Below are 9,944 nucleotides of genomic sequence, written 5' to 3'. Positions count from 1 at the left end.
TTGGTAGCTCAACAGGTAGAGCGGCGTAATAGTTCCCGAAGGTGCGAGTTCAAGTCTTATCCATGTCACATGTTTTCATGTGCATTTAAAAGCCTGTTTCAAATAACATTGTGTATATTCTCTGATGATGGCTTTGTTGTGGCTAGGTATAGTTTCCTCTCTGTGATTGTGGTTAAGATAATTTATGTCCGCTACCTTATCTGAGATGGGTGCAACAAAACCATCAGCAGGTCTAAAGGAGTAGTCTATAACACTAAGAAACCTGTCAATTTCCTTCTCTAAATCATTCCTTCCGAAGAGGCTAATAGCATCAGCCTCACAAGGGCGCACTGAAACAACGAATTCCCTGTTAGATGAATGTTGAACTTCCTCTAAAGCTAGTGTAAGTGCTTCCTCTAAAGCTGTATGTGTTGCCCCCTCTATAACTTCCTCATCGATTCCGCAATGCAGTAACGCTGTCAGGAGCGGATCCAGGATGATGCCACTGATGCTAATGCATCAGTCAGATTTTTAGATGTTGCAAAATTTTCGTTTTTCAAAAACTTTCAAAAGTGAAATAAATCAGCAAAAATGTATACAGTTAGCCCTATGCATTACTAGTGAATTAATTTAAAACGTTTTCTTTAAGTAAACCGATGTTTATACATGATTAAAAAATTTACACCAAGTATTATAGAAATGAAAACAAATTCCGTAAAATATCCATTTAACCGACAATATTTACCAAAATATAGCGATCGCTTAAGCAATTTTGACAAAAATGTAATTATATTTTAAAATTAATACAGTCGTGACTAAGTCCGAAGAATTCAGTATCTTTACGTCACGTTGGGGCGATAGTGCATAACTATCGTCACGTTGGGTAAAAAGTGCATCAGAAGTGCAACAGTCCCGAGTATATTTGGCCGAGTTTACCCAACAAGACGTCATGAATACTAATGTTTTGTTGCCTACTTTGCGTTGGGAAACGGCTGCTAAGTAGTGCACTAAGCCCACGTCAATTGGAGTGCATCAGTGACTGATGCACATAGCCTGCGGTACAATAACACTTGGATTACCAATATATCTTTATTTGTAGTTTTTGATTTATAATGGCAGAATTTGTGCGAAGCAACTTCGATCTTTGGTCTCTGTTTCACAAGGAAAAGACTACCGAAATTGCCATTATTAGAGGAGTGTTTCAAACAAGATTGTATAAAGCAATTTCCCGTATGAAACGTAAGGGTCCATTTCGAAGTGGAAAGCAAGTCAGAGATTTGTATTCTGAGCTTCTTATTCCCAAGCATATAACTAGCACATGGAACTTGCAAGGAGAGTTACAAGCTATAAAGTAATTTTCAAATTTGATTATGTTTTGACATAGTAATGCATTGCCATTGTCTGATCGCATTTGCGTGATGTTGTGGTTTTAAAGGAATTTCTCAGTCCCATCTAGCAAATGTGTAACATTATGATACATAATGGCTTGATTTCATAATGGCATGAAATTTATAACCTAACTGATAATCAATGTTAGGTTAAAATTTACACATGATATAACGATAAAGGAACTTGATATAGTGCTTGCATGTGTTAACAGGCCGAACAGCACGGCTTCTGATGAAAGTATGAACTATGAAAATATTGTAATTTAAGGAAAGTGTGATTTCTCATAATACTGATAAATTTTATTAGTGATATAATTTTTAATTTTAATAAAAAAATTTTTAAAACAATTTTATGAAACAATTTCATTATAAATTTATACAGATTTTAATAACGAAAACAACAATCTGTTGGAGTCACAGACACACAGAAGTTTAAAAATTGAATGATTTATTGTAAGTGATCCGCAAACGAGTTATAATTTATATTTACTCAATTTGCAAAATATCATAATTATTATCACAAAAGATAATAAATACAAATTGCACATATTGCACATTTAAATACCGAGTATCTAATAATTTTGATTTCTTCCATGTTTATACCTCAATAGGTGCTAAGTAATTCTATGATTCTGGGTAATGCGTGACTTCAAAGGATTGTATCTTTCATTCATCCTGTATTTAGTTATTTTAATGATAGGGAGTAAATTAATAGATTATTATAATAATAGTAATTTTTCTAGATCTCGTTTAAGTTGAGATCACCCTCAATGAACTCCTCTGATAACAGTCTAGGCGTTCGCTTTATTAAACACTTCACTAAAGAAATTTTTTCTCTGTGTGAAGGAAAAGAGTCAAAGCGTGTGTAAAAACCCGTAAAAGTTGCCTTGCAATGAATGCAAATCTTATGGACAAGAACATCCAAAAACGCTAACGGACAATTTGATTCATGTTCACCCATCCCAAAAGAATCTCTACCGGTACAACTTTTAAGCAATGTAATTTATGAATATAAATGGGAGTGTGATGCTCAATATGTAGGTACAACGTCTCAAAGGTTGGGTGATAAGTCGCATTGACTTCCGCACCGGAGAAGCAGGCAACTGCTTCTATACTTGCGCTTGTCATGTTAATATTAATTATTGTTCATCAGTAAATTGTGAAACACTATTTAATTAATACAGCACCATCTGCCCCACTTCAATATATAACCATGAGAACTATAACTTCAAGATCAATTGAAATAAAATGGAAAGCACCAGATATCAAGGATCAAAATGGCTTCCTTTTGCTTTATGAGGTCACTGTTTATGAAGAAATGGAACATTCCAAAGTCAGAAAGGTTAAAAGCTCGTCTTTATCCTCAAACACTATTGTTTGGTAAATGATAAAAATGGAATCCATACTCCGATTATATATTTCATATTAAAGCTAGAACAATTGCAGGAGTTGGACCACCTTTTACTCTACACAATCGTATTGGTAGGATCTTTAATATTGTCATTTGTTCGTGTTATTAAGTTAAATGTTTTTATGCTTATGCACCTGAGGCTGTACACGGGGGGTGCGGGTGCGGGTGGAGGTGTGTGTTAAGGAAATTTCAACTTACATTTATGTATTGGAGTGTTTTAACTAAGATAAATGGATCAAACTCATTGAGTAGTTTAAATCAAATAGATAATAAAACTCCCTCAACTGTATTTTAAACTATGAAAAATAACTGTGAAAGAAAACTTTACTCTCATTATTTTTAAAAGACGTTCAAATGCAGTATTTTATCTTTTCCCTTCTCCTTATGGTACTTTGGTTCATAAGTATTTCAATACATCTCGTTATTTTATGACGAAGAATTTCTGTTGCTACACTACGTTACTTCCTTAATTTTGCTATCAAATGCACTACAGCAACGAAAATGTAGTCCTTAGTAAAAAATTTTACTTGATAATTATAGAACAACTGTTTTAAATCTTTTGTAATTTTGTTGTTCTAAAACATTACTAATTTTATTATAAGTTTGCCATCAGCAATTGTCGTAGAACATCGTGCTAATAAATTGCAGTGCACGTGTGTATTTAAAAAAACTTAGCATCTTATTCCCCAGTTTGTTGCAGCAGAAAGTAATCAAGTATGCACAACTAAACTGTAAAGCTGTATCATCATTACAGGACGGACTGCAACAAAAGGTGAAACAGCAAAAGGTAAGTTTCTGTCAACAATTTTAATTGACCTTATGCGTAATGACGTTAAAATGCGATGATAGCAGTACATTGTGAACTCATTAGCCAGGCGAAAGTTTGATAAAGAATCTTCTACGATACTATAATAACCTGTTCCGTGTATGTATTTGTGTATTATATACGATTACAGTTCAGAAAATAAAGAAAAAGCTCGCGATGCCTTTTGCCGTTGTAAGAACGCCGAAACTCTTCTTTTGCTGTTTTTTTTTTTATATCCGCCAAACACCTTAAGATCCAATTAAGAATTTATAGGAGAGCTTAGGTCTTTTTTTAATTAAAATCAGGTATTGCATTTTGAGAAACAGTCGCAGACTAGCTAAAAATAGTAGGCATATTGTAGTGTTTTCATTTGTGTGACAACTAACACCACAATGCGCTAAGCTCTTCTGCCTTTCGACGTCATTAAGCGTATGGTGTATGGTCAACAATGATGAAGATGCTTAGTGTTCATGCATTGAGAACAATAAAGTTCAGAAACATCATAGTTAGCGAATAAAAAGATCTGTTTCAAAAAATGCAAAATAGACATTAGCTAAAAAAAAATTAAAATTTAATCATGATTGGTACAAATATAACTTTCGGATTAGCAAATTTAGATAGTAGCATTGTTTAGTTCAGATATAAGAACAAAATTAGTAAAAGTGTACATATAATATCAGGCTATGCTCAAAATCGAAAAATACAAGAATAGGAGTCAGTCTTTTGTACGCTGTCAATATTGGGAAATTAAAAAGAATAAATTGTATACTTATTCTGCGGAAAGTAACAGGAGTATTAGGGAGGAAAATTTTCCTTTTCAAATTTTTATAATAACTGATAGCCACATATAGCAATTAATATTTAAACGTTGTCTTGCGTGTAACCCTAATTGAGTAACAATTTTTGGAACTTTTTGACACTCAAATTCAGTGGCGTAGACAGCCGTCAAGTTTTGATCTTGCTATGTAAATTTTAGGACATGAACGTTATTCATTTCTTTAGAAATCTTTTGTTTTTACAGTGAGTGAACACAAAAAAATATTCACATAGGAGGACCAAATTTGCGGGCTGGCTACGCCAATGCTCAAATTTAAACGAAGGTTTTTGGTCTTCTTTATTTACATACAAAAATTACAACAGATTACAAGCAAAATTTTTATCAAATTTTATTTCCAATAGAAAACGAACATACAAACTGCAAAGCAAGGTAAGACAGGAAAGGCGAAAAATGTGTCGCAAAAGAAGAAAGAAAAGAAAAAGGAAAAAAAGAAAAAAAGTCAGATATGGCAGTAATTTCAATTCAAATCTACTTTAGTAGTTGGCTTAAAAAGACCCCTCTGCTATCAAGATAAGACGGCTTTACCTGCATGCTCTTGCAGATATCAGACCTATAGATGTTTTTGTCCGACATATATGTGTTTACTAAAAATGCAAACGTCTAATATTTCCACAGAAAAAGGACGAGAGAGAGAGAGAGAGGGGCGATAAGTACATTCGCTATTGTCTTTAGGATGTACATTAATATTTTCCCATCACATATTTGCCTCTCGCTTAATACAAAGACAAAGATACTGCTGCTACGAAAATTCATGCTGCCGACTCGGTGTATTCCGAATTACGCGATTTTGATGCTCCAATAACTAAGACAGGTTCATGTATATGTAAACCTTAATTGTAAATTAAGTCTTATGGACCTTATTAGTATCTAACACACAATAAAGACTATTCTTCTCTTAAATAATTGAGTTATAACAACAATCTTTTATACATTGAAGCCTATTCTTGTATCAAGTGAAAGAGTTTCTCTTCCACATGAAGAACTTTCTTCTGTTGTTATATAATGGATCCATTTCCTTTATAAAACAACTTCATTAAACACTTCAAAAAAAGCGTTTTACCATGAACAAAAAAAGTTATAATTACTAGTTTGCGTGGATGCAAATGCGCAAGAATATTGTTGAAAAACACAGGAAAATTATTGATAAAATGCTGAACGGAATTATTCATTTTCTTTACATAGCTCAAAAGCTGTATGACGCAACACGTGTTACAACTGCGTATGGCATAGGCATTATCGCCGATGTACAAAACATCTATGAAACTGAAAATACGACGGTTGAAAATCTTTATAATAGTAGTTTATTAGAAGTTATTCCAGCCATTGGAGCCTCATGTTGAAATATTTGAGGATCATATGAACCAGAAACAGCAGCGAGACAAGATATCTATGGAACGTCCGATCACGAAACAACAATAGACATGTATGGTTCAGACATGGAAATTTGTGAACCTGCAGCAGAAGTACAAAAAGACGTCTCAAGCATTGGTACTGCTATAATAGTAATGCAAATGCCAACGTAAAGTCCACAGGAAACAGCAAAATATGAGCTTAGGACTTAATTAAGAAGTTTGACTAGAGAATCTGGTAAAACTGTACTGACATATCATTAACTGATGTTTATCATCGATTGGGTTGATTCAAGAATTAAGATTTATTACTAGCTCTTTCTTCACCACCATTCAAAATGTATATTTCTGTGCATTTAACTTGATTAAAACATGCATTCATCTGCAATTGAGGTTAATGGGTATTTTTGTTACCTTTATTTAACTTAAAATTGTTGGCTAAGAAAGTAATTAATACGATGAAGCTATAAGATTTGGGAATATTATTTGCATATTATCCTCACCAACCAAGTTTGATACTTTGGACTTACTATCCACATTAGTTGTTGATGTTTCTGCTATATTACCAACAATGACACCATGTGAAACGTTGGAAATATCACATACATGAAATGTGGATATTGTTACCATAGCATCCTCAGTAATACAATGCAAAGTTTTAATCTCCTAAGTCTTGTTATCAACATGTACGTTTTGAAAAGAAATGTTTTATGCTTTATAGTAAGTAGTGATGTAATATTTATCACTGAAAAGTCTTTGCAATTTCTTTCATTAAATTTTTAAATTAAAATTCAAGCCATATCTTTTTTGAATCTATTAAAAGCAGACGTTACTGACTACAAATTTTTCGTTTTTCTTCTAGTTTCTACTCATTTCATAATACAAAGTGCTAGTCCTATTTATCATATCTTTACGCTTAACCTTAACATCACTGAGCTAAATACATGGAAAGCGCATCTATTGTATATTATACATACAAAAATTAAAGTCAGAAGTCAAGTGTGGCAGGCATCTTACTGTGACTAACTTTGATGAGTGATGTTACATGAAAATCCTTAATCATGTAAGTTATATTTATTATTGCCATATTTTATACTTAAATATATTATTATTTAACTGGTTAGTGACCTTTGTAAAATGCCTTACTCATACATGCATGTGTATGATAACCAAAATAACAGGAAAAACTTACACATAGGATGTGGTCAACCTACTGACCACAGAAAACGTATAGGACGTGTTTAAACAACTGACCACAGTCTACGTACAGGCGCTTAATCCTCTTTCATTGTACGATCAGTTATAACCAAAGAAACGAAATCTTTAGTCATGTTGGTACCCAGTAGAAGTCCGCATCAAAAGGAAGTAAAAAGTGAAACATAAACAAACGAGAAACCCGAAAAGAACTGAATAAAAGAAAACGAACCATCTACAAAAGAACTAAAGAATCCAGAACATTATAACCGTCAACATAAGACTCACTGAAAGCAGTTGTCCTAGATAAGTTTGAACACTTAACATTTATGTTATAACGTTTATATCAGAATTATTAGTGTATTGAATAAATATCTTAAAAAATGATAACAACTTCTCCACAAAATTTTACTCCTTTTGTTACGAGCAATTGAATCAAAAGCGGCCATTTTATTATTAGTCGGGACGTTCGTAACAGTGATCTGTAGTAATATGAGTTATTTTTAATAGTTTGTCTCCTTTTATCTCGGGATAAATGACCAAATCAAACCAAATATATTATTTCAACATAAAGAACACTCTCAAGAAAGGTTTGAGGTTTTTGTAATCGAATGAACGCGATAGCGGAGGAAATTTTCGGTATTGGTGACACTTCAATGGGACATTTTTAATAATCATTGTTTTAGTTTATTTCTCTAAACTACATCTTCGATTGCTAGATGTTATAAAAGTTTAGTTTTTTGTTATCAGTTGAAAGAATAACCAGATCCTTACTAAATACCATGCAGACATTTTGATCATGCATTAACGGAATGGCAAATTTTTCTTTGAATTTAGATGAAATAATGAAAAAACTTAGTAGATCTGTTGAGATGTTGGTTATTTGAAAGATTGTTATTTGCAGTGCAGTGCGGTCATTCAATGTTGGTTATTGTCAGCAGTATTGTTACTTTCACAAATGTGACAAGTTCACAAGTTTTGAAATAAAAGAATTTGAAATTCGGTTGTACAGCTCTATTTTATTTTCAGAAAAACAATTACAATCTGCTAACATACTCTTTGCTACTAAATAAAAATACCCTAATAAAACTATTGTTCGTACTAACTGACATATCGGTCGATATTAATACTGAGTTTTTATAATGAACAGTAAATTAAATGTATAAGTTGTTTCAAATTTCTTTGAAGTTTAAGCCCGTTATTTTTTCAAAGTTTACAAACAAAGGTTCACAGAGCAAACAACATGAAGCTTTATCCAATGGATTGTTGAATACGCCGATAGATCGAGAACGATTTATTTTGCTTAACAAAGAAACACGAGTTTTACAAGATAGCTCTACACATTAGCTCTACTAGAGATATATTTATAATACGTACAACGAACGAATTTAGTTCATATTACCATATTTGGTGTATGGTCAGTGGTAACTAATATATTTAACAAGAATGTTAATTTAAATAAACACCAAAACTCCTTCTCATTCGCAGTTAAATATCTAATTGTTCTTCTGATACGACTCCAATCTTTTGTCGTTGTTTTTCAAAATGCTCTTTACTTACTCCTTTTGTCAACAAATCTGCTAACATTTCGTTTGTAGCACAATATTGAATGTTTCACGGATTTCTTTCCTATATGATCTCAAAGAAAACAATACTTTACGTCAATATGTTTTAATTTTCCATGAAATTGAGGATTCTTTCCCATGGAGATGGCTAATTGATTATCTTCGTAGATTTTCATAGGATCTTCCTTATCAGCTTCAAGATCTTTAAGTTATTGACGAATCCAAATTGCTTCTTGAACAGCTGATCTCAAGGCTATATATTCAGCTTCTGCAATCGAAAATTCTACACAGCTTTATTTCTTGCTTCTCCAACTGACTACAGCACCGTTCATTACAATAATATATCCGGACGTTGATTTTCTATCGTTAATATCTTCCCCCCAATCTGCATCTGAAAATCCAACGCAGTCCAAACTTATTTCGGGTGTGTAATGTAAGCCATAATCGAATGTTCCTTTCAGATATCGGAAAATTCTCTTTACTGCTGTCCAAGTGTAAACTACATAGAGTAAACTACCAAATGTTGAATGATAGTCGTGTTTATTAAACATTTCACTATCCTCTGTGCATTTTAAATGCTTCGAGCACGATTCAACAGGTGTTCCCACTTGTTTGAAATTCTCCATTCCAAACTTGTTTAAAATGGTTTTAGTATAGGTAGTTTGTCCCATCCAAACGCTTCCATTATTGTGGATAACTTGCAATCCAAGGATATAGCTTAGTGGACCCTTGTCTTTTGCTTTAAACTTAGATGCGATAGTAATTTAGACCTCTGCAATCTTCTCCTTAGTCGATCCAGCCATAATTAAATCATCAACATGAACTGCAATAATAAAAGTTTCCCCATTGTCATCTCTGACGTAGATACAAGAATCACCAGCCGTTTGACAAAATTCCATAGAATTCAAGTGTTTATGTAGAACAGAATTCCAGCATCTAGACGATTGTTTGAGCCCATACCAGCTCTTCTTTAGCTTGTACAAGTAGTACTCATATACACGTCTTCATTTAACTCTCCGTTCAGGAATGCTGCTGTGATATCCATTTGAAGCAACTGCAATTTTCTCTGGACATATAAGGCAATTACACTTCTAATTGATTCGAATCGCACTACTGGAGAAAACGTTTCGTCGTAGTCTTCTCCATATTTTTGTGCATAGCCTTGCGCCACTAATCGAGCTTTGAATCTTTCTCTATCGCCATTTGAATTGCGTTTGATCTTGTAGACACATATGCATCTAACTCTCTTACGTCCTTCAGGTAGTTTGTCAGTTCCAACACATCATATTCATTGAGTGAGTCAATCTTTTCCTGCATAGCCATTTTCTATTTATCATCATTTCGGTCAGCGAGTGCAACACCAAAGTTTTTTGGTTCTGTATTATTTTCGTCGACAATGGTAACCCATTCTCCGT

Source organism: Xenia sp. Carnegie-2017, unplaced genomic scaffold (genome assembly GCF_021976095.1).
Source record: "Xenia sp. Carnegie-2017 unplaced genomic scaffold, XeniaSp_v1 HiC_scaffold_16, whole genome shotgun sequence".
Classification (NCBI taxonomy): Eukaryota; Metazoa; Cnidaria; class Anthozoa; order Malacalcyonacea; family Xeniidae; genus Xenia; species Xenia sp. Carnegie-2017.
Note: the sequence above shows the minus strand (reverse complement) of the source record.